Raw genomic sequence first — 24,891 nt, forward strand, 5'->3', positions numbered from 1 at the left:
CTGCAGACCCGAGCTTTAGTCCCGGCTCCACCTATGACTTGCTGGGTGACCCTGGGGACGTGACATGGCTTCTCTAGGCTTCGGTTTCCACTTCTAGAAAGTGGGAGGTTTGGACTGATGTTTCCATCAACATTCTGACTTATTTTTTCAGCTAGATTCCCTGAAGTTCTATGAAATTAAGTATAATATTCTATACATTTTATCTCCCCAAATTGGCCAACATATATAGTTTATGTTTTAAAACTATTTGAGTAACTTTTTTTTAAAACCCCAGCAGCTGAATTCAAGGAAGCATTTCTACTTCATACTCATGACCTGGAGAGCCAGGAACCTGTTCTCAGATGCACAGGGCTGGGCTCCCACAGCTTGCACAGAGGCTCCAGCCCACAGTCAGCTAGGAAGCCCACCAGGTCTGTAAGAAGGAGGTGGGTCTCACTTGGTGCTGCTGGGAAAATTTGGGTCGACGTGTGTAGAATCCTTATTTGTTCTGCTGTGTGGACTTAGCCCAGCTCTGGGATAAATATGGCCATCCCTGTTTCCTCCTCTCAGTGGAGAAAAATTGCCGTGTTCTGTGACCGACTCTCTCTCTCCTTTAGAGTTTTGAGTGAGCCAGTTGTGCGCAAAGACAAACAAACCCATGTGATGGGGGAAGAGTCATCCAATGAAAGCGTAATGTTTAGAGCCTGGGCTCTGGACTGTTGGGGTCAAATTCTGCCTCTGCCACTTAGAGAAGTTACTTAGCCTGCCCCTGCCCCAGTGCCTCTTCTGTATAATTGCATGGGGTTGAGGCCTCAGTATCAGGTGCCTAGAATAGTGTCCTGTATCTAGTGCTGAATGGAACGTAAGAAATTGTTGTAGTTGTAAGCCAAGCAAAGTTTGTTTCTTTTTTTTAAATATATTTTATTGATTTTTTTACAGAGAGGAAGGGAGAGGGATAGAGAGTTAGAAACATCAATGAGAGAGAACCACCGACCAGCTGCCTCCTGCACACCTCCCACTGGGGATGTGCCCGCAACCAAGGTACATGCCCTTGACCGGAAGTGAACCTGGGACCCTCCAGTCCGCAGGCTGACGCTCTATCCACTGAGCCAAACCGGTTAGGGCCAGAGTTTGTTTCTGAGTGGCTAGTCTGTCAGGCTTGTTCTGCTGAGAAATGTGAGGTGATATCCCTGTCCTCTATGTCGGGGGTGGGGAACATCTAGCCCGTGGGCCGTATAAGGCTGGAGAAATCATTTGGTCTGGCTTGCCAAGGCATTAGGGGTGAGTTAATTAAACGTTTGACCAAATACAGCAGGCTAATTTTTAAGTTGATAATTTTGTATGGTCCTCGACTGATGTTATAAATATGCAAATGGCCCTTGGCAGAGAAAAGGTTCCCCACCCCTACTCTATGTCTTGGGCAGATATCTAGTATCAGCAGAGCAGTCATAAGTGCCCCCAGTCAGTACCTAGATCATAGCCCTGGGGCTTTGCTGTGGTGAAGAAATATATAAACCAGAGGGGAATCGGGGTGAGCCTAAGGAGCATGTCCGTTGAAAGGCCACTCTCTGATGAGTAATGTATGTTGCATGGCCCTGGAGTAGGGACGTGGCAGAACCCTGTGCGAAGGAGCAAGATAGGAGCCAGGCTAAAGGAGAGTGTGAACCCGGACAGACAGCGAGGTATGCAGAGCGGGCAGGTGGTTGTGGCTAAGACAGTAAGTGGTGTCATAAAGCTCCGGGCACTTTGTCTTCCCAAGAGACATGCTGACTCCGGGCCCCAGCAGTGACCGCTCGGACCGCTCAGAAGAGCAGGGATTGAGATGAGGAGGTCCTAATCTGTTCCTAACGAGAATGAACAGCACACAGAGCTTGGTGCATCTTATCTGCAAGTGTAATTATAAAGAGATTTCCTTCTCCAACTGCAAGAAGCAGAAACTTTCGCTGCCAAACTTAGCAGCATGTTTTAAGTCCCTCAAATCTCCTTTGAGTGCTACCAAAGCTCGCAGCTTTGTTGTTATCTCTTGTTGAAGTACAGCCTGGGAAGGTCATATCAACAGTGCCAATTTATGGGCCAAAGGCAGGCCTAGCAGAATGGGGAGTTCCTGGGAGTAGGTGCTTCACAAATTTTCTCTTTGAATGAGGCTGTCTATAATTTAAGGTTCCTTTTGCCTGAAAAGACTGAACACTGAAGATTAGAGTCAGACATTTTATTTCTTCTGTTTTGCTTCTGGAGGCTCCGACAGGCAGGAGTTCAGACTCCATAGTAGCTCCCTGTACACTCAGCAGCTCAGCTGTGGTGTGACTGACATTATGCCCTACATTCCTCATTGGAGGCACGTATTCCTGGAACAATGTTGGGCCAGTATCTCCCACCCTATTTAGTTTGTTACCGATTTTTGATTTACCGTGTGTTCTGAAGGAGTGAGTGATTAAAAGAGGAGACGACCAGACGGTGTACAAACCACACTTGGGGCTTTGTACTCGCTTGTAAAGATCTGGGGATAAGAAGGTCAAACCCGTGCGTGTATGTATTTGTCACATGGCAAAATGGGTGCCAATAGGAAAGATAATTAAAGAACCCGACTGACCCTGGCAACTAGAAAGAAGTATGGCACTTGAATGCAGGAGGGGCAGCTGAGATGAACTTGGCAATGGCAGGGGCCGTGGTTTGCAGTCCGTGACTTGACTGACTCAGCTGCTGTGGTCAGGGAATTGAGATTTTGGAATCTAGAAAGGGAAGAGCGCACGGAAGTTCCTTGTTTTCTTTGCCTCCTCCTCACCCCTGACTCACTCACCCTTCTGGATTCAGACACACATGGCAAGACTGCCAGAGAAGTTGCTGGTTTTTGAAACGGACCGGGCAGCATTGGCCTCTCTGAGTTTGTCAGCATGGCTGAGCTGCCGTCTGGGAGAGCCAGAGTGAGGATGGGATGCTGGTGGCAAGAAGGGCAGCGGGTTTTGTTGACTCTGAGGAAAGGTCCCGAAGGGAAGTGGCAGGGATCAGGTTTAAAAGACAGCAACGAGGAACAACTGGAAATGTTTGTTTTATTTAAATTGCATTAAATGGAAATAAGAAGTTGTGTTGTTTTTGGTTTTGTTTTGTTTTAAATCTCAAAACCCAGAGGTGGGTTTCAAAATCAGTGCTATCCAGATTTCTTGTTACCTGAACACCACCCAAGGTCAGTTGTGTACATAGCTTTGCTGGAAGAAGTTGAGCCTGGGAAGCGTAGACACTAAGGGGGAAAACCATGGAATTATGTATATTTCGTCACAATGAGGAAAATTGTTGGAGAAGGCAGAAGAAAGCCATGGAGACTGCACACCTGTGACATACTCCCAGCCCCCGCCAGCAGTTAACATCTTGTCAGTGGGAGAGTTGAGATTACTTTTTCTGTGATCCCCGTGGGTTCCTTTCTCCTCACCCTTTTCTCTTTTTAATTTACAGCCTTTCCCTGAGAACCCATTTTCTGCTGCCTACCAGTTAGTTGCAAAATGAAGGCGGGTGGGGGCTGTCCAACTCTGCCTCTCTTGTTTCGAAACTGAATTTATTTATTCATTCGCTACATCGTTTTCGAGTATCCATTTTGTTCTAGGTGCCGTTATAAATGCTGGGGATGTAGAGATAAGGAAGAAAGCAGCATCCTTGTATCATGGAGCTTCAGGTATAGTCGGGGAGCAGTCAGGAAACAGTAAAGAAATCAGTAAATGAGAGGAAGATCGCGGTGTGAGCTATGGAGGAAATAATGGTCACGTAAAAGAGAGTAACAGGAACGTGAAAGCTATTTTCAACAGAAAAATTTAGAGAAAGCCTCTCTGAGAAAATGACATTGGAGCTGCAAGTTCAAGAACAAGAAGAAGCCTTGTATTTGAGGCTTTGGGGGAAGTACACTCCTGGAAGAGGGAACAGCAGAGGCAGAGCCCCCGAGGTCGGAGAGAGCTTGGCCTGTTCTAAGAACATAAAGTCATCGTTGTTAGAATACAGGGAGCCCCTGGATGTAGGGCATAAAATGATGGTGGAGGCTAGTTCAGGCAGAGCCTTTATGCCACAGTAAGGAGTTTGAAGAACCACAATGAGGGGTATATATTGTATTTGAGAGAGATGGTTGGCTAAGAGGAATATTGAATTTGATCACCTGAAAAGAAAAAATATATGGGTAAATAGGATCTGGAGAGGGTATAGGCCAGAGGTTCTCAACCTGTGGGCCGCGACCCCTTTGGCGGTCGAACGACCCTTTCACAGGGGTCGCCTAAGACCATCCTGCATATCAGATATTTACATTATGATTCATAACGGTAGCAACATTACAGTTATGAAGTAGCAACGAAAATAATGTTATGGTTGGGTCACAACATGAGGAACTGTATTTAAAGGGCCAGAAGGTTGAGAACCACTGGTATAGGCACACACCTAATTAGCGAAAGGATGTTGAATAACTATTCAATTCTGCATATTTCTTGGGATCAAGCAAATATGTGTATTAAAACTTTCTGTGGGTTTTAAGTTAGTGGTGTGTCATTAGTAGAGTGCTTACTCTAGTCTAGGCATTGTGTCACACCAGGCATTTTCACTTGCATCATTTTAGTAAATTATCGCAACTGCCTGTGAGTGAATTTGTTGATGTTCTGATGTCTACAGATGAGGAACTCGGAGTGGCCAATATGCTGAAAGTCCAAGCCTAAGTCAGTGTGATTCCCAAGGATGTGTGCCCTTTATATGTCTCCACTCTGATCTGTATGTCAACTGTACCTTCTCTTAGTTCCCTAAAATATTTAAGGAACATTATTTCCTGAATTGTCATGTGTTGTTTACTTCCATGTTCTCCTTTCTATCCATTGGAAGCTGGGATTGCTTTGGGTATTTGTGGAGTTTTTGAGATTTTTCTCAGCTCTCTCTGAAAGGAGTACCTGGTTCAACATTGAGAATGCCAGTCCATACCAAACACAGCGGAGGGCCGGTGTGTGTGTGTCAAGACTTGAAAACAGATAACCTGAATCCCCTCGCTTTGCCTGGGTAGGAAGAGTGATGATCTTTCTCATTAACACTTTACAAGTAGATAGATGTCTTAGATTATGATTCCTCCTGTTTTAGGTAAAAAGATGGATTTTGACTTTGGAGAATTCTATTTTTTTGGGGGGGGGAATATTTTTATTGATTTCAGAGAGGAAGGGAGAGGGAGGGAGAGACAGAAACATCAATGATGAGAGAGAATCATTGATTGGCTGCCTCCTGCCTGACCCACACTGAGTTTTAAGCCCGCAATCTGGACATGTGCCCTAACTGGGAATCAAACTGTGATCCCCTGGTTCATAGGTTGACGCTTAACCACGGAGCCACGATGGCTGGGCGTGGTTTTGGAGAATTTTAAAAAATTTGTCAGTAAACCAGCACTTGTAAATAAACTGGTATGATTTCTTAGTTCAAAGGCCTCTCTTAGAGTCTCCATATTTGTTGGAAATGTTTAGGCCACCACTTCTCACTGGCTGGAAATTGAATAGTGACTAATTTCTGTTGGTGGATACTTCTTTTCCATGGGACTGATCCTGTTTGGATTCTATAAATGAAGGATTGGGATTCCAAAATGAAAATGTGTAGGGTGTTTAATGCGCTCATTCCTTGGTGTTCGTGAGATCTGCGTTCAGCCCAGGCAGTGGGCTTCGACCAGCCGTGGGCAAACTACGGCCCGCGGGCCGGATCCGGCCCGTTTGAAATGAATAAAACTAAAAAAAAAAAGACTGTACCCTTTTATGTAATGATGTTTACTTTGAATTTATATTAGTTCACACAAACACTCCATCCATGCTTTTGTTCCGGCCCTCCGGTCCAGTTTAAGAACCCATTGTGGCCCTCGAGTCAAAAAGTTTGCCCACCCCTGGGTTAGACAGTAGTTTGTGATGGGCAGAGCAGAGTGAGATTGAGTTCAGATTTAGCACAGATTCCTGACACACACACAAATTTCTTTTGTAAGTAATGGGATTCTCCGTTCCTGTCTTTTCTGTCCCTGTCTGTTTTAGTAACTACTTTGCTTCAAAAGGAAAATATATGTGGTTAGGAAAGATTCCTTAGTGTTTTTGTCTTCAGCATTCACTTACTTAGCAGACAGTACATGGTCATCCACCATGAGCTTGGACTCACAGATGACTTAGGAGATGAGGCTGAACAGATTTGTCAAGGTCAGATCTTGAAGGACTCGAAGCCTCTGGGAACTGGAGAATCCTTCTTCTGAAAGCAACTGGATTTGGTTGGTAGAAAAGAAACCTATGCCCCCATGTGGATGATAGAATTGGGTGGGAGAAACTCGTTTTGTTTATCTTATTGATTGTAACTAAGAGGTGATATTCCAGTCCCTCAAAATTAAGGAACGTCGGGGGGTTCTGAACTCCAGGTTGCAGAGCCCTTAGAAGCTGCAGAGCAGTGGTTGCAGACTTGAGCGTTCCCCAAACTCACCTGGAGAGCTTGTTTCAGTAGTTCTGAAGTGGGGCCCAAGAGTTTGCTTTTTTACAAGCTTTCTAAGTGCTATTGGGAACCGCTCCTTAAGAAGGTCAGCAGCTGAGATTCAAATGAGGGTGTGAGGGCCAGATGCTAACTGGTATGCCTTCTTTCATTAACCTAGAATTTCATGTCTATACGGTAGAATCCCTTGGGTGGCTTACCCTGTAGTATCAACAGAGCTGTTGCCCCAGTCACAATGACTCGTCTCACGATATCCATATCACTTCCGGAGGAGGCTTCCAGCTCTGTGCTTGTCTCTAAACAGCTGTTTGACTGAATTTTTGGGAATATACCCACCTGGGCATTTGATTCTGTTAGGATAGGTGACACTGATGCCAGGATAAGCTCCCCCACCCCTCACCCCCTGCCTTTCAGCACAGCATTTTGGTTGGCAGACTGATTCGGGGACTGCAGGCAGGATCGGCATAGTGTGTGCTGTTGATTAGCCAGGTTTACACAAGACATGCCTGGGAGATTATCTCTTTAGCTGCAGAGTACAATTCAAGGGCAAAGTCCACTGTTGGTAGCCGTTAGGCTGAGAACACCTGGAAGAGAGGCTCTCGCTTGGCTTTCACTTCGCCAGCCTCAGTGCCTCTTCCCACGGAGGTCAGGTTTTCTACTGTCTGCGGTCCCAGCAGGAAATTTTGGGACACTCCTCCCAGAGCAGCATGGCTCCAGGCACTGCCCCTTGCTGTTGACTTCAGGACCTGTGGCTTCAGGTGACACACTTGACTTAGTAAATACCCACTGTCCTCTCTTCCTTGGCATTCTCATTTCCTGAGTCCTGGTCTGTGCTTGCTTCTCCCCTTGGGGAGACCATCTTCATTTTTCCTTGTGGTCCGTGACTCTTAGATTTCCCCTAAGGCTCTCTCTCCTCTTCTTAAGCTTCCCTCATTAGTTCAGCACAAGCATAGAGTTGTTTCCGTGTGGAAAGGGGTAGTAAGGGTTACCTGACCTAGCACTGCCCAGTCTTTTTCATACCCCTGCACACACAGAAAGGGATCACTTTTGTAAGGCGCACTGGGGTGAAAGGAGGCTGCTGGTGGCACTGAGCCCCAGTGCTGCCCGGGCTTGAAGAAGTCACTATATCTGCACAGCTGGCACCCATTCGTATTGTTTGGGAACTCTGACCCAGTCCCAGATGCCTCAGAGTTTAGAGATGAGAAAACTGAGTGCCCAGGGTGGCAAAGCTAGGACCAGGGCTCAGGTCTTTTCACTTTTGCTGACCCAGGGCCTTGCTGTTTGCACACATGAGAACTGTAATGTGTTATAATTGCTGATTAGCAAGCGTACAGGAACCTATCTTGGGTGAATTTATTTTTAGAAAAAAAATAAAATGGAAAATCAAAAGTGTTGGTGAGGATGTGGAGCAATAGAACCCTCATACATTGCTGATGGAGATGTAAATGTTGCAACTGTTATGGAACCAAATTCTTTTGGCTCCTCAGAAAGTTAAAACTTACTATATGGCCCAGCAATTCCACTTGTCTAGGTATAAACCCCAAATAATTGAAAACAGGGACTCAGATACTTACTTGTATGGCAGTGTTCATAGCAGCATTATTCTCAGTAGCCAAGGTGGAAACAACCTGTGTTCACCCACAGATGAATGAATAAACAAAATGTGGTATATACAGTATTATTCAGCCTTAAAAAGGGATGAAGGTCTGATACCTGCTATAATGTGGATGAACTTTGAAATCATTGTCTTAAGTGAAATAAGCCAGACACCAAAGGATAAATATTGTGTGATTCTGCTTATATGAAATAGCTACAATGGGCAAATTTATAAAGACACAAAGTAGATTAGAGGTCACTAGGAGCTTAGGGAGAGAGGAGAATGGGGACTTATTGCTTAATGGTTATAGAGTTTCTGTTTTGGGGTGATGAAAAAGTTTTGGAAATAGTGGTGATGGTTGCACAACATTGTGAATACCACTGAATTATAAACTTAAAAGTGCTTAAAGTGCCAAATTTTATATCTTTTTACCACATAAAAATGATTATGTTTTACTGTAAAATTTTTCACTTGATAATTTACCTAGGCTATTTCTCCATGTCAGTATATTACTTTCAGCGACAGCATTGTGTTTCTTCAGATGGATGTATCATACTTTAATCAAGCCCTATTGATGGACATTTGAGTTGTTTCCAATTTTTTTTTAAATCAGTGCTACAATAAGCGGCAATACACAGCCATCTTTTTCCCCCCAAGTGTTCCAATACTTGTATTACCTTAGGCAAAATTCCTAGAAGGGAAGGTTTGCTAATCAAAGGGTATTATGCTCATTTAAAATGTTAATAAATATTGCCAAACTGCCTTCCAAAGGAGTTGCATCAATTAATTCTCATCCACAGTATATAAAGGTGCCTATTTCTAACACGCCCTTGGCAACGTGGGTGTTATTCATCTTTGCCAATCTGATAGGTGAAAAGGGATTTTTTATTGTTACTTTATTTAGGATTTCTTTATTAGTGAAATTGAATATCCTTTATGCTCACTGGAAGTTGCGTTTATTTTTATGTGAATTTTCTGTTCAAATATTTTGTTCATTTTTCTGTTTGGTTGGTATTTTTTCCTGTAGCTTTGTAAGAACTTTTACATATATATTACATTAGGACTCTTTGCCTTATATGTTGCTGATATTTTCCCCCCAGTTTTTTTCTCTTTAATTTTTGACTTTGTTTATGCTAATTATTTACCTTTCACATGTTTTAAATGTTTATGGACCCAAATATATGATATTGAACTTAATGGCTCCCCAGCCCTATGGCTGTTGAGTTGGATTTTATGTCATACTTTTAAATTCTTTTATTCATTCATCAGGATTAAAAAAGTAATTCATGTTTTTATGGTTTTAATTTTTACATTTAAACTATAACTTTATAATTGATAAAAACCAAAATAATCTTTTTCCTTTTAATTTGCTTCTTACATAAAATTTGTAAACTTGTCCACTTTAGTGTTTTTAGTGAGTGAGGCTATCTGTATTCAAATTATTACTATACTTCTCATTTTGTATATATCATAACCATTAAAAACATTTTTTGCAGCTGTTTAGAGGAACATTACTGACCCAGTTTACCAAAACTTTAGTGAGAGAGGCAGATGAAGAAATTGCACCTGATCCCCAATCCTGTTTCTTGTTTTCTGTTATTCTTATACAATACAACCAGATTCCTTTTTTTTTCTTTAAAAAAATATTTTAATTGGTTTTTAGAGAGAGAGGAAGGGAGAGGGAGAGAGAGAAACATTGATTGGAGAGAAACATTGTTCTGCTGCCTCCTGCACACCCAGGGAGGGATGGAGTCTGAAACCTGGGCATGTGCCCTGACTGGGAATTGAACTGATGACCTTTCAGTGCACAGGATGACACCCAACCGAGCCCCACTGGCCAGGGCCAGATTCCTTTTCTTAATGTTTGGGGAGAACTGCATCACTCCCCTTCTGAAAAGCTTCATTTTGATACACTAGACCTAGATATTGTGGCAGAAAAACCTCTCTCTCAGGTCACACCTGGTTTGGTGCAGTGGGAACAGGAGGGCAATTGCATGTTGAAGATGCATGGTTTGGTGCTGAGGAGAGTCAAGGGTCAAGGTCTGAAGGGATGTTAAGACCCCGGAAGTTGTGATTCTGTGACAGGGGAGCAGCAGGAAGAAGTGGGGAGAAATTTCTTAATCTGTTTAGAAGATAAATTAAGGGAGATTTTTTGAAGTGAGAGAAGGAAGAGAAATAGTATTTGTTGGGACTCATTTATATCCCAGATATTGAACTAGTAGGTCCCACCTAATTGTATTTAAAAAGTCAGCTTCTCCCTGTTCGGTTTGGCTCAGTGGATAGAGCGTTGGCCTGCGGACTCGATTCCCAGTCCGGGCACATGCCTGGGTTGCGGGCTTGATCCCCAGTAGGGGGCGTGCAGGAGGCAGCCGATTGATGATTCTCATCATTGATGTTTCTTTTTCTTTCTTTTTTTTCATCATTGATGTTTCTATCTCTCTCTCCCTCTCCCTTCCTCTCTGAAATCAATAAAAAAAAATAATAACATAATAAATAAAAAGTCAGCATTTACTGCTGGGCCAGCTTAGGGTTACTGCTCCTATGGGTTGTGAACTGGAAAAGAAAGCCTTATTCAAGGGTCAGGTTAAGTAAAATCCTTGAAGCCAAAGTTAGGGACAAGGAGAGTAGCACTGACCGACATCATTGCTGTCCCTGTCAGTCAGGAGTTTAGACCGAAATGTTTTTAGTAGAAATAGGCTAAATAAGGAAGCAGAAGGGGAAACTATACCTCAGATCAGCAAACATTCATTAGGCCCCTTGTGACCAGCTGCATACAAACATACAATCACTACCCTTAAAGCATTTAATAGTTTAGTGGACAAGACATATAAAAGGTGAGTACACTGTAGTGTGATTTATGCTGCCATACACGTGGCACTGGGAGGAAAGCGCTAGTCCAGTTACTGGTGGCAAGAGAGCGAGGAAGGTGAGGGCAAGGTTTCACGGAGGACATGGTACCGATTCAGATTTTGAAAGAGGAATAGATTTATTTTTTTAAGTGGACAAGACAAGGTGGGGCATGCCAGGTCAAGGGATTGGCATGTGCAAAGACGGGAGTGAAGCAGTATGTGCCGAGTTACGGCACATAGCTGCCCATCGACCATGTGCTTACATAGTGCAGCGTGAGCAGTGTCAAGATGATACCACACCACCCCTAGACATAGTGGCTGTTTAAAGAGCAGTAATTTTATTATTACCTCTCATGGTTTGGTGGTCTCGCTTGGAGTCTTCTCATGCAGTTGTAGTCAGAGGGTGGCTCGGGCTGGAATCAGCAGAAGACTCACGCACCCTGTGTGTGGAGCCCGCGCTGGGAAAAGTCAAGCAGCTGGGCCTCCTCAGCTCTATCCCTTTTGCTTCACCCCATTACCCCAACCTCCATTGTTACTCTCTGTGGTCCCTCCAGCATGGCAGCCCCAGGGGCAGCTAGATTTCTTACCAGGTGGCTCAGGACCTGAAAGCCAGCGCTATGAGAGAGACTGCAGAGGTTGCATGGCCCTAATCTAACCGTGTTTGGAAGTCAGGTGCCCTCACATAGCCTTGAGGCGGTCACAGGCTGTCTGGTTCAAGGACAGGAATAGCGAACAGTTTGCAAACTTGTTTTGAAATCACCACACTCATACAGAGAAACCTGAATTTTTTCCCAAACTTAATTCATTGAAACATTATCTTACTTTCTTAAAGTGAAAAATCTATACTATTTACTATACACAGAAGATAACTTTTAAAGTAAATACAAGGAAGACAAAAAATGCATTAAAATTTTAACTAGATACTACTGCCTATGAAAGTCTTCTCTCTTAAGAGATTATCAGGTGTCAAAGACAGCAGCAAGTGGAGACTTTCCTCTTAATCTAGCGAGAAGGTTTGAAAGCATTACAAAGTGAATGACTGGGTCACCTGGTGATTGCATGCCCTTCAGTGCTGGCAGTGGGATGTGGGGTGCCCGCCTTGCAGTTCCTCACCGCATTCTGGGAAGCACCACTGTGGGCAAAGGAGCTGCTAACAGAATTTGAGCACTGGAGTGATGTGGCTACATTTGCAAGATCACTTTGGCTGAAGTGTAGAGAGCAAATTTGAAGAATGTAAAAGTAGGAACAAGGAGATGGTTTTTAGGAGATTATTGTGGTAAACCAAGCAATCAAGAATACAATCTGAGTTAAGAGTGGCAGAGGAATGGAGGTGACTCTGAGACATTAAGGAGGTGGAATTTGCAGGACTTGGTTATGTCCTGCAAATAAGGAGACTGAAAAGTCAGGGAGGAGCTGTAGAAACTCAGGCGACTTTATGGAAGAAGTACAGGGAAGAAAAAGTTTTATTAGGGGTGACAAGGGAGATGATGAGTTTAGTTTTAGGCATTCCTTTTTTTAAAAAATTGTAACCTAAGTTTATTTGCTATGTTGTGGACTTATCTTATTGTTTCTTTGGAGTATTGTTTAGGCTCTTTCTCTCTCACCAACAGAGATGCTTCCCAAAATGTGGTATTTTCTGTAAACTGTAAACTAGATATAGAGGCTTGATTAGATTTAGATTTAAACATTTTAGAGGAGACAAAAACTCTTTATAAATGATGCAGAGAGCAGAGGCACATAATTTCTGGTTTTCCCACTATTATTGATGCTAAATTTGGTTGCTACTTAAGGTAGGGTCAGCCAAATTTCTCTGTTGTAAAATTATAGTTTTCATTTTATAACTAGCAGATAATCTGTGGGTGACCTTTGGCACTCTTCCCCATTAATCTTTCACTTAAGTGGTTTTATTTTTTAAACTTTTTTTATTATGGAAGATTGTGGGGATGTCAAGCATACACAAAAATAGAATAGAAGATGAATACCCATATATACATCATCCAGCCTCAACTATTATCAACACATGAACTAGCCTGTTTTATCTTTATCCTTGTCCATACCCCGCCTCCCCTTTTTCCCCCACTGCATTTTTGGAAGCAAAAAAGGCATCATACCATTTCATCCATAAATACTTCAGAATGTATCTACAAAAGATCTTCCAGACATGTTTTAGACATGTTGATTTCTGACCAGCAATTTTTAGTTGCTTTCACTGGGAACAGTGTATACTGATGCTTGAATTGATCCAGAGTGAGAGCTTTACAAGCAGGTACAGTGGAAGGAGAAAGGGGATAGGGATTTGAGGGAGTGATGGATCATGGATTCTTGCCTGGAAGGACAAAAAGGTGGTGGCTGATGTAAACTAGGGAAGAGAGACTTGGCCAAGGTCAAAGAGCAGCTATTGGGTAGTAAAAAGGTCAAGAGATAGGCAGGAAGGGAAATTGTTGTCAGGACATAGGGTTTTGTAGGACAAAATTGAGATGTGTAGTCTTAGGCAATGACAAGGTCCAATGTTTGTCCATAGGTAGGTAATTAACCGTTTGGCTGCTGACGTATTTTTTCGGACATATGCCAAAACTGCGGCACTAATTGCGCGTCTATGGGAAAAAATGTAAAACACTTTTTATACAATAAATTCACTTGTATTGCTTTGCAACAACAAAAATTAAAAAAATACCAATTGTTTACATAAATTTGTTTTAAATAAGAAGAGCGCGATAGCGCTCCTTAGCAGTCAAACGGTTAAAGTAACATTGAAATCAGGGAATCAATCATGAGTTTTGAGTGGATCCATATACATAGGTACTGAAGTTGCTAGGATGCAGAGAAAGCTATCAGGGAGAGCCTGGTGTATGTTAGGGCAGGAGATGGCACATGCACCTTGTGAGTACTTTATTAGTATTTATTAATTATTGTATTACTAGAGGCCCGGTGCACGAAATTCGTGCAAGAATAGGTCTTCCTTTCCCCAGCTGCCAGCACCGGCTTCCCTCTGGCACCCAGGACCCTGGGCTTCACTCCAGCTGCCTGTAGGCACCAGGGACCTGGGCTTCCCTGGCAGTCCCAGCTTCCTCCCGAAGGTCATCTGGTCTAATTAGCATATTATGCTTTTATTATTATAGATTTTATATACAAATAGCTATAAATCTATTTTGCCCCACCCTGTGTATCTCTCTCTCTCCTGGGTCATTGTCATCATGCCTATATGAAATACGCATATTGTAGGTTTCATAGTTTTGAAGAACTTTGAGCTAAAGTCATGGACTTGTGGATGAGCCAGAAATGAACACTTGAGATGAAAATTCCTCTTCCTAAGATATCTCTTGCAATAATACTTTTAGGATGATTATCATTGAAGAAAAAGAGGTTAAAGTGGAGCTGGGAGATAAGAAGGGCAACCTGGCTTAATACCACCATCTTCATGATTCCAAGGCAAACAGAGTCTGTGCCCAGCAAAGTCTGGGAGTGGGATGTTTTCTCACTATCTTGCCAAACACCTATGTTGAAGGGAGTGACTGACCCACATGCTTACGTGGTTTTTTTGAGTTTTACTTATCATAATTATTATTTTTTTGTTAATCCTCACCCGAGGATATTTTTTCATTGATTTTTAGAGAGAATGGAAGGGAGGGAGAGGGGGAGAGAGAAACATCAATGTGGAAGAGAACACCATTGGTTGCCTCCTGCACATGCACCAACCAAGGTCAGGGAACCTCCAACCAAGGTAAGTGCCATTGATTGAAATCGAACCTGGGCCAATGCTCGATATCTACTGAGCCAAATCAGTTAGCGCTTATATGAGTTTTAATGTTGAGAGAAAAGTGTTTCTGTTGGGCTGTATTTGGAGTTCATTTCCTGCTGTCTTTGCTAGTGTGATGTGTGTGTGTGTGTGTGTGTGTGTGTAAGCAGAAATGTCACCTCTGCTTTAGTCAGGATAATGATAGTTATTTATATATGAATAATAACTTACAACACATTAAATATTTTTACATACATTATCTCATTGGTTTTGTATTCCAATCTTTCAAAAGAGGAACTGAGATGACTGGCCTCAGAAGACATAATAAAGATGTTCTTAGTGGAAGGAGCAGGAACTTCAAAGTCAGACCTAGTTTGAAGTCTGGCTTTTCCTTTTACTAGCTGTATGACCTTTGGTTTTATTTTTCTTATTTGGTAAAATAGAATTGATAGCATTTACCTCATAGGCTAGTTTTAGAGTATTAAATGAATTAACATAATTAACACCTGGGAACAATGCTTGGCAAAGGAAGTCCATAATCATGTTAATAAGAGAAACAGATCATCAACAACAAAGCAAAGAAGACCTTGCACATGTCCTAATCTAGTTAATTAAGATGGCTTCTATTAATGGCCTTGGACTTGGAGTTCCTTGGTAGTCATGGAAACTGACCTTCTGATACCTAAACTTTAGGTAAGAGGAAACATACCCTTTTCTCAAGGCAGACAAAGTTTGTTTTTTAGTTTTATATTTTAATGAGATTTCTTATATGAATATCTTCATTGCAGATGTTGAATGATATAGTAGATAGTTATCATACCATTTTTTCATCAAGAGTTATATTTTATTCTTTTTTTATTTTTACAACCACAATGACATTTCTGTATTATTTTTTACAGCAAATGCTTATGTGATTTAGATTTCCTGTAGCTCTCTTGTGGGGACTGCTAATAAAATACAAATGTATTACATGAAGTTGCAGCTCAGTGAAAACCACTGAGTTAATGGTGTACATATTTATATAGCTTTCCAGCAACCTGATAGAACAGTGGAGCTTAAAATACCCATGGGCATGGGTATTCATCACACTCCTTAGATGGTCTCCTTGCATTGTCACTTTTTTAGTTGGGATTTTGAAAGAGTTGGGCAGTAATCAATCCAGAAATCCTGAGTTCTATGTTCTGTACTCTGTATTCTGTATTTCCAACTGAAACAGATCCACAAACTTTGGAAAATCAATGGGAGGATTGACTTTCAACTAGAGAATTAGAGCTTTGTAACTGTGTTCTTGCCTGTATTAAAACATTACGAATTTTATTTAATCTTTATAATAGCCCTGGGAGGGACGAGACTGATCAAATGTAAAATTCCCTTTGAAGTATCAGGGATTGGACTTTTCCTTCACTTACAAATAGGAGACTGACTCAATACTGAGAGATCTGGTGAACAAGCCCATTGCATTCTTCCCCTCTCTTCTCCTCCATCTCTTTGGTCATAAATGCCAGGCAGGGATTGCCCTTTGCTTTATCTGTGTGATTGTGTCTGATCTGGAAATGACCATCATCACTTCTAGATAATACCAGCCCTGGGAAATTGCTGAATGATGCTCACATCACAAGCAAATCATGGGATTATAGTGACCCAGGGAGAGATCCTAGTTGGGAGTGGACAACTTTTCTAGAAGATGAAAACAACAACAAGGCAGGGAGGTGACTGCCTTCAAAATGCAGATGTGTCCCTTGCTCTCTGTCCTCTTCATTGGTCAGAGGCAGGTAGAATGAGGGGAATTGGAGCCACCAAAGAGTTGGCATGTGTGTGCTTTTATGCTCTTGTACCTACCTTTTCCTCTTTGCAACAGTGATCTTAGAAGACAGGAAAAACTGCCATGATCACAATCTATGTTCAATGCAAAGAAAAACTGATGGTGCTTTTTTATGGACATGGGGCAAATTCAAGCTCTGGGACCTGGGATGAAGCTAACTGCTTGTGGAAATGCAGGTAGCTAGCTCCTTAGATGAGATCCACAGTCCCAAAGTACAAAGAGTGGCTTAATTTCAGTGGATACCCGTGAAATCTCAGATGGGGCACCTTCCTGTGTTTTCTTAACAACTGTTAGCCCTCTGGGGGCTTGTGCAATGGGGGCTACCATACCCAGAATGGAGATGCACCTGCCGAGAGAACTTCTATACTGGTTCGTAGATGCCGCATAGCCAATACTTTCTTGGTTGGTTTCAGGTTTTAGGTGTTCCACATTGCCTATATGCAAGACTGCCTTGTAATGATCACCTTGCTTTGTCAGCCCTCTTTTCTCACTCTGTTCCTTGAGCTTCTTTAGCTTTTATCTAATTAACTAGAGAAATGGAATTTCCAGTTGTGTAGTCAAGACCAAGGCCACTGTGAAGCCATAGCTTTTTCCCCCTGAATATGTTTTTATTGACTTTATAGAGAGAGAGGAAGGGAGAGGAGAGAGAGAGAGAGAAACATTGATGAGAGGAACATCGATTGTCTGCCTTCTGCACACTCCTACTGGGGATTGAGCCAGCAACCCATGCATGTGCCCCAACCAGAAATTGAACCTATGTACTTGTTCACCCAAATTTAATACATTTTAACATTTTACCATATTTGCCTGAAAGCTGGTAAAAAATGTTTTTAATATGACAGGTATGACTAAAACTTTCTCCAATCCTTTTCTCCCTGCACATTGAAATGCCTCATTACCACGTATAGCTTATCCTTTTATAGGTATGTGTTTCCATAACTATAGTATTATATATTTTAAAATTTCATACATATGACACCATTCCTGCATGCAGCCTTTTGCAGCTTGATTTGATCCACTCAGTGTTATTGAAAAGTGTGCATGTATAAAATCATTCAATTACATTGGTCTGTGATGCACCATTGTATAATAGTGAGAGATGGTTCAAGTATTTCTCCTTTTTATGTATTAAAAATAGTGCTGTGATGAGCATCCCTGAAGGAGGAATGTGTGAGAGTTTATGTACACCAGCTGCCTGTAGTGGGGTACACGTTCTCATCTTTACTAGGTCACACCAGATTGCTCTCTATGATGCTTATATGTATTCACCGGCAGTGTATGTGGGTTTTAATTTCCCCAAATTTTTGCTAACATTTAGAGATCCCACCCTTCTCAGTATTTTCCAAGCTGATGAATATGAAATATTATCTCATTGCTTTAATTTGCATTTTCCTGATTTACCAGAGACCTTGAGCATTATTTCATATGTGATTGAATATTTGATATTCCTTTTTTTTTGAATTGTCTCTTCATATCTATTATGTGTTTTTCAGCTCTTTCTTTCCTTTTTTTTTTTTTTGGTCTCTTTCCTATTGATTTTCAAAGTTCTTAATGTATTTTGATTTTAAATCACTTGTCAGTTATGTGCTTTGCAGTTATTTTCTTCTTATCTGTGGCTTGTCTTTTAAAAGTTGTGCTGGTTTTGCCCAGCTGGAGTGGCTCAGTGGTTGAGTGTCAACCTGTGAACCAGGAGGTCACAGTTCAATTCTGGGTCAGGTCAGGGCACATGCCTGGGTTGTGGGCTTGATCCTTAGTCTGGGGCATGCAGGAGGCAGCCGATCCATGATTCTCTCTCATCATTGATGTTTCTATCTCTCTCACCCTCTCCCTCCCTTTCTGAAATCAATAAAACTGTATTTTAAAAAATAATGGTTGTGCTGGTTTATAGTACCTCCAACAGTGGATGAGAATGCCCCATTCACCACATCTTGCTTTTCTCTTGTCACAGTTTTATCACTGCCAGCTCTGATAGACAAAAGTGGTATTGCCCCTGTCTTCTACTTTTTCTGTGAGGATTCCTACCTCTTTATTATAGCTGACACCTGGCTTTTCCAGGAAGAACTCACTTCCCTGTGACCCACTCTAATGAAGCAACGTCATCTTCCACCCTGACTCTCACTCTGTGCTCCCTGACCTTACTTCTAGTCCTGCTGGCAGCCTTTCCATTTGAAGCCAGTCTCTCCCTTCACATGTATCTCCCCTCCTCATTCTTGGTGCTCACTCCCTCTTGACTTCCTTGCTAATTGTTGACAACCTTCTTCATGTGTCCTCTTTCTAGCATAGTTAGGACTTGAGAATTCACACTGAGAACCCTTCATTGTCCTGGCCTCGGTCTCTCAATCTTTTCAACTCGAAGATTTCATCTTCATTCCCTTCAGGGTACTCAGAGCATGGCCATACCTTTGGTCTCATCACTTGGAGCTTTTTCATGTTCAGGATCCTAAACCTTGAAATTCTCTTCCCTCCCCAATCTCCTGAACATTTATACTGCCTGTCCCTTCATTGCCTGCTTCAGACACCTGGTTCCATGGCCTTTCCCTGGTTTGTACAGCCTCTTTGCTACCCTGGGGACTACCCTCTTATTTTCCTGTTCAGCCTGAACCTTGAAGGCAATAATTCCAGTCAGGAACTTTTAGTCAGGGACTTGATTACCTGAGTTCCCTCCTTCTCTTATGCTTCCAATGATTTTCAGTCCTGGTGGACTACATGGTCAAATTGTTCTGCTATATCCCCTGGGTTTCTGAGTACTGCTTCATCTTTCAGAAGCGTAATAGTTCTGGACCCATCATGCCTTCCTCAGAAAATTTCAATGATTTCCCAGAGAAAAGAGAAGATCCTTAATTTGGCTCTAAGATCTGACATATCTCTGTCTTTCCAGCTCTCCCTTGTCCCTGGTATACTTCCAGTTAAACTCCCACCAGACTTAACATCTTGCTGTTCTTCATGTGTCTTCTACCTTTCTGTCTCCAAGACTCTGCTCTTGTAGTTCTGTCTACCTGAGTGGCTCCTTCATCCTTTTGCCATTTGAGCTGCCAGGACCAGAGCAAGGGCACCCCTCTCTCGGAAACCTTCCTGCTTCTTCAGTTGGAAGAAGTCCACAACATTTCAGCCCTCAAAATGACACTCAAAATAGTCTTCCTGGTACTTGTGATATTTATGTGTCTATTGTGTCCACCTTACTAGAATGTGAGCTCTTTGAGGATGGACCTATACCTGATGCATTTTGGTGTTCCAGGCAGCACTAAGCATATTAGTTCACACATGTTGATGTTAGGTATGTTTTAGTTGAATGCATGCATGACTGTATGTGTGAACGGAAGGAGGAGGGACTGTTGACCTGGCTTACCAGAGACTGTACTTATAATTTCATACCCTTCTCCTGCTCTAGTGAATAAAGAACCAGACTTAGCTTGACCTCGACCAGCAGAAGAATAGACCGAGCTCATGACCCACATTGCAATTGGAGAGCATGAAGCTGGTCCTACTGTGGGAGCAGGAACTCTGAGTACTAAGGGTTCCATCAGGATGTTTTTGGGTTCAGGGAGTTAGGCTGCCTACATCCTATGCACTGTAGGGAAGAGCTCTCAGAGTCGTATGGGAAAAGGAAACACTGAGAGTGCTCTTGGCAGAGGTAGGAGCAGAGGGACTGGAGAGTGTGGCGACTCTGAGGCCCCTTTCCTGCTTACCTCCCAGGGCTGAGCCTCAGTTGGATAAGGGACAACACTACAGGCATGATATTCGCCGTTCTTCCTGCCCTGGACCTTGAGTCACAGTCTAACTCTTCATCTCAAACAGGCTCCTATCTCATTCTGTCCAACTACTGTTTGTCTCGAAGGCCTGGCTCACATTTCCTCTCCCACAGACATCCTATCCGAGCTACTCCAGCCCCTCCACTCCCACCCATTGTACTTTAGATAATTTTGGTCTACATCTCACACTTGAATTATTTCCTATTGTGTCTCGTCTTCCTAAATTAATCTGTGAGCTTCTTGAATGCATGGTTTTCTCTTGCTGCTCAAAACAAAGCAGTGATTGGTAATTACTAACCATTTATTGAGGAGCTAAATACTAGAACTTGGAAGATTATCAGTAGCAGAATAGCTGAAATGGGAAAGGACATACAAGTAACACTTAGCCTTGGGCTGGTTCTCCACAGTCTGGGTCTGGGAGGCAATGCCTGCTGATCTGTACAGTCTCCTAGTGAACAAGGGAGGAGGGCAGATTTCCTTAAATCCGGCATTTGAAGCTCTGCCTTCCAACAGTAGTCAGCACCTGGGCAGGTAAGGGAATGAGGAGTACAGGGTGTGGCTTCCAGGGAAGAAGAGGGCAGGTGGTGGCTGGGGCCCTCAGCTGGGCTGTGACCATGCCCATCCCCCTACCACATGGAGCTGTAGGCACCCATGAGACACTGGAACTCGACTCATCCTTTACCAGCCTCTTCCCTGAGCTGGAAGCAGGATGGGGAGCAGCAAGCCAGTTGGCCGACTTGCCTTTTCAGCCTTAAAGTACTTTGTTTCTGTTGCTAGCAACAGACATGGGTAGTGTAAATAAAACTCAGACACACAGGCACATAGACACGCAGAGACTGAAAACTTGAGTTGTCGGGGGGTGGGAGGAGGGGACTGAGGTGGAAAGGGGCCTGGAAATGTGTAGCTAATCTCGGAGGACACTTGGTGTGCTCCCTCCAGCCTTTGGCCATAGGCCTCCTGGTGGGGACAACTGAGTGGGGGAGCCTGAGCAGTCGAGTAGGAGATGATGCTGTCTGGATGCCACAGGTGTCAAAGACAGCTGCTTGTTTCAGTTGGACGCAAAGCTTTGCTCAGATAGACACTCCTCCACGCTGGTGCCAGGCATCTGAGGGCTGATGGCAGCTTCTTCGCTTCTGTCCTGCCCTTTCTTCAAGGCTTTGCTTATGGATCCCTTACCGTGCTTACAGATGCTGTCCATCGGTCAGCAGCAGCTATGGCCTTTCTGGCGATCCTGACCTAGAAAGGCCCCCTGAAGTCTGAACGTGTGACTGGTGGTTTGGGTTAGCTCCTGAGCACTGTGAGCCTCCCTAGCATGGACCGAGACTGTTCAGGGGGCTGAATAGTTCATGCTTTAAGAAGCAATAGTTGCATCTCATGTGAGATGAGCTTATTCAGATGACTGTGATGAGGATGGGTGATGGGGAAGACTGTGAGTCTCCATTGCTGGACTATACATAGGGACAGATGAGGTGTTCTCCCTACCTCTCTGGTTCTAACAGGTATCTGAGATTACATCTGGAAAACCTCTTCTGTGTCTGAGCTAGAGGGGTGGGGAGAGGAACTGCGTTGATATGATATATCATGTTGTGTCAGTTGCTACGTTTAACTGAGAGTTAGAGGATCAAGGCACAAGTAAATGGGTTACCTATTTGTATAATGTAGGAGGTATGCAAGATTATCCCTATAATAATAGCACCCTGACTCATATTCTGATAGCCTTTCTTGAGCAGGACAGAGAGGAGTGGAGATACTGTTAGGGTCTGAGAATTGCAGTTACCCTGGAGAGACCTAAGGTAGTCGCCTCTCATGTGACCTCCATCATCTGTGTAGTCATGGTGGCTACTCCCTTTGTTCTCTGGCTTAGGCAGGAGTGTGAGGCATTGGGCTTGATCCTTAGGAGGAGGAGTTGACCAGGGCTTTTATGGAATGGGATTGGACCTAGCATAGTTGTGAAGCTAATAAAAGCTGGGCAGGAGGCAGTGCTACCCAAGTTGGTCAGAGTAATGATGGTTCTTGTAACTATAGGCTCTAAACCATCAGGCCTGGATGGCTTCTTGGAAAGGTTGAAGGAGAGGCAAGAAGACCTCATCAACTGGACTTTATCTCCCATACTCACCTCAGTCCCCCCAAGTATCACACCAAGCTGCCTATGAGATCTGATGGTTGACTCCCCTACCTGTGATTCAGGTGAGCAGAGAGGTTCATGGTGAAGCCCCTCCCACCAGTCAGGAGACGGAAGGACTGTATTGTTTCCCTTACTGTGGCCTCAGTGTCTGGCCTAGTGCCTAGCACAGAGGAAGTGCTTGGTCATTGTTTGGGGATGGGACGCTTTCCCAGCCCATGTTTAAGAGGGACCTTGGACGAGGCCTTGGAGCACAGATAGGATTTGGATAAGCACAGAGGAAGGAGGAGTACTCTAGGCTGGAAATGTTTGAACACAAAAACATGAAGGCAGTAATGGACACTTTCAGAGCAGGTGATATCCTGTCTGGAGAGAGAAGTGCATTGTGTGTGTGTCTTTGTGTGGAGGAGAGTGAAGGGTATGGTGGAGGGTTGAGGGTGGTTGAAAAGGAGGAAGGAAGAAGAGGGAATGGAGATTGGTTGGTAGCTTTTGACAAGGTTCTGGAGGAATTTGGATTTGGTGTGATTGGCAGTTAAGGATCCCTGAGGAATGACATGATGCAGAAGCTGAGTCTGTCATTTCTGAGCTGGGAAGACTGGGGATGGAAGAATGAAGGGGACTAATGATGATGACAGTAACACTTCACATTTATTTAGTGCCTCCCATGGGCTGGCATTGATAAACTGCTGCATATAATCACATCATTGTAGTAAACTAGATACAAGGCAATGAGCTGGAAAGTGCTGCCTAAAAGACAGTAGAGTTAGTTCCTTCGTATTTGGCTATGTTTGGCTCTTAGGTGGTTAAATAAGAAATGGCTCCAAGGACATCTTCTTCCAGGCCTCTGCTTCCCAAAACTTGTCCTTGAAGCTGGAGCTGTTATCTGGCATGGCTGGGCTGCTGAGCGTTCGCATACTCCCTGCCAGGAACTAATGTCCTTGGGCCTCAGCTGGGGTGTGTCCCCACTCCAGCCATCTGGAAGGTCAGAGAAATTAGCCACTAGAATGTGGCCATTAGTGCTTTGAGGGGTTACAACCTGTTAGTGGAATCCTAAGCCTGGGAATAGCTTCTCTCGCAGGGCTTTCAAAGTTGGAAAGGGCTGACTTGTAGCGCTGACGGATCCCTTATTTGGACACTGAGTTTTCGGGGTGAGATTGGACCTCTCCTTTGGTTTAGGAGAGTGTTTTAAGGATCCGATATCTTTGTGAATGATTTTCAAAGAGATTACGTGACATCAGAGCTGTACCTTTCTTCGCCTGATTCTTTCCTTGGCCTCTGAGACCAGGATGGGGCCCCTGTGCGCTCACCTGCCCTCTCTCCCCTCACCTCAGTCTTCCCAGAGGAGAGATGGACAGCACATCATGGAGCCAGGAGTCAGGGTGGCTGAGGCTCGGGTGTCTGGCTCCGAGGGTTGAGGATTTCTGCTAGCAACAGAGATCTCATGCCCAGCCTTGGGGCTTGTCTTGGTTTTGGGGAACTCATTGTGCCCATTGACTTGGTGGATTTGCATTTTTTTTCAGCCCAGATGCAGGTGGGGCCAAGGTGGGTGCAGGAAGCAGTGCGGGTAGTGGTGGTGGGTGGTAGTAGTGCTGCGGAGGATGAAGAGCCTTTTGTGGGAGCTGTGAGAGCATAGTCCCCCTGCCCACCCTGCACTGTGGACAGCTAATCATACTGGACGCCCAGCTCTGTCCACCTCTGGCTTTCCCTTTGGTTGACCCCTGCCAACCTCAGGAAAGTAATTCAGCTCATGGCTGTGACATTGGATGCTGTTGGAGGAAGGGAAAGCAGGAAGGAGCAGAACATGTTTCTGTCAATGAGGGTGTGCTTTCACTTGTCGGAACTTGCTGTGAGGCTGCCTTCAGCCCTTTTGGGTGATTACTATGGGCTTAAAGTATAATGTCGTATGTGAAAGAGGTTGTAAATCACAAAGACAGGTAGGGCAGCGGAGGGGAGGTAGGGCCTCCAACTGCAGTTGCCAGGAACCCAAGGTAAAGGCTGACCGAGCTGAGAACCTGCTACTGCCCGGGAGAAAGTGCTTTGGCAGTGGTAAGTCCTCTGCATGCAGTATCTTACTTAATCTGCACAACAACATTTTGTGGTTGGAACTGTCATCTCCATTTTATAGATGAGGAAGCTGAAGCATTAGAAAGGTCAGGTAACTCCTTCACAGCTTCCTAGTTAAGTAGAGGCAGAGTGGAAATTTATACCCAAGACCACTCTTTTCCCATTATTCCTTATAGAGGAAACGAAGCCATTATTTTTAGAAAACTTTTGATTTTAAAACAGTTTTGGACTTACAGAAACGTTGCAAGGATAGCACAGAGAGTTTCTTTAGCCCCTGCAAGTTATTGGTTGTTCTTCTCCTCCTCATTCTCCTCCTCCTTCTGCTCCTGCTCCTCCTCCTCCTCCTCTTCTTCCTCCTTCTCCTTCTTTTCATTTTATGAGGATTCATTGGGGGTGGGGTACAAATTCAGAGTGAGAACATTTTGTCTAAAGCTTACAACTTGGTGATTTTTCAGCTAGAATTTTTGAAAGTCCGTCAGAGTCTATTATTTCTTCCCCAGTCCCACTTTGTCTCAGCTCC

The 24,891-nt window shown here is 43.6% G+C and overlaps 1 protein-coding gene across 3 annotated transcripts in view; it reads left to right on the forward strand.

Annotated features, from left to right (window-relative positions):
- ST5 (suppression of tumorigenicity 5) overlaps positions 1-24,891 on the forward strand; it is a 104,322-nt gene that overhangs the window by 7,780 nt on the left and 71,651 nt on the right. Inside the window, exon 1 of one of the 3 annotated variants that reach the window (XM_006763484.2) lies at positions 7,040-7,190. The exons of the other annotated variants lie outside the window; for them this stretch is intronic. The gene's annotated coding sequence lies outside the window, so the exon portion shown is untranslated. Of the gene's footprint in view, positions 1-7,039; positions 7,191-24,891 lie in introns of those variants that run through there. 3 annotated transcript variants of the gene reach the window in all.

Source organism: Myotis davidii, unplaced genomic scaffold (assembly GCF_000327345.1).
Source record: "Myotis davidii unplaced genomic scaffold, ASM32734v1 scaffold118, whole genome shotgun sequence".
Taxonomy (NCBI): Eukaryota; Metazoa; Chordata; class Mammalia; order Chiroptera; family Vespertilionidae; genus Myotis; species Myotis davidii.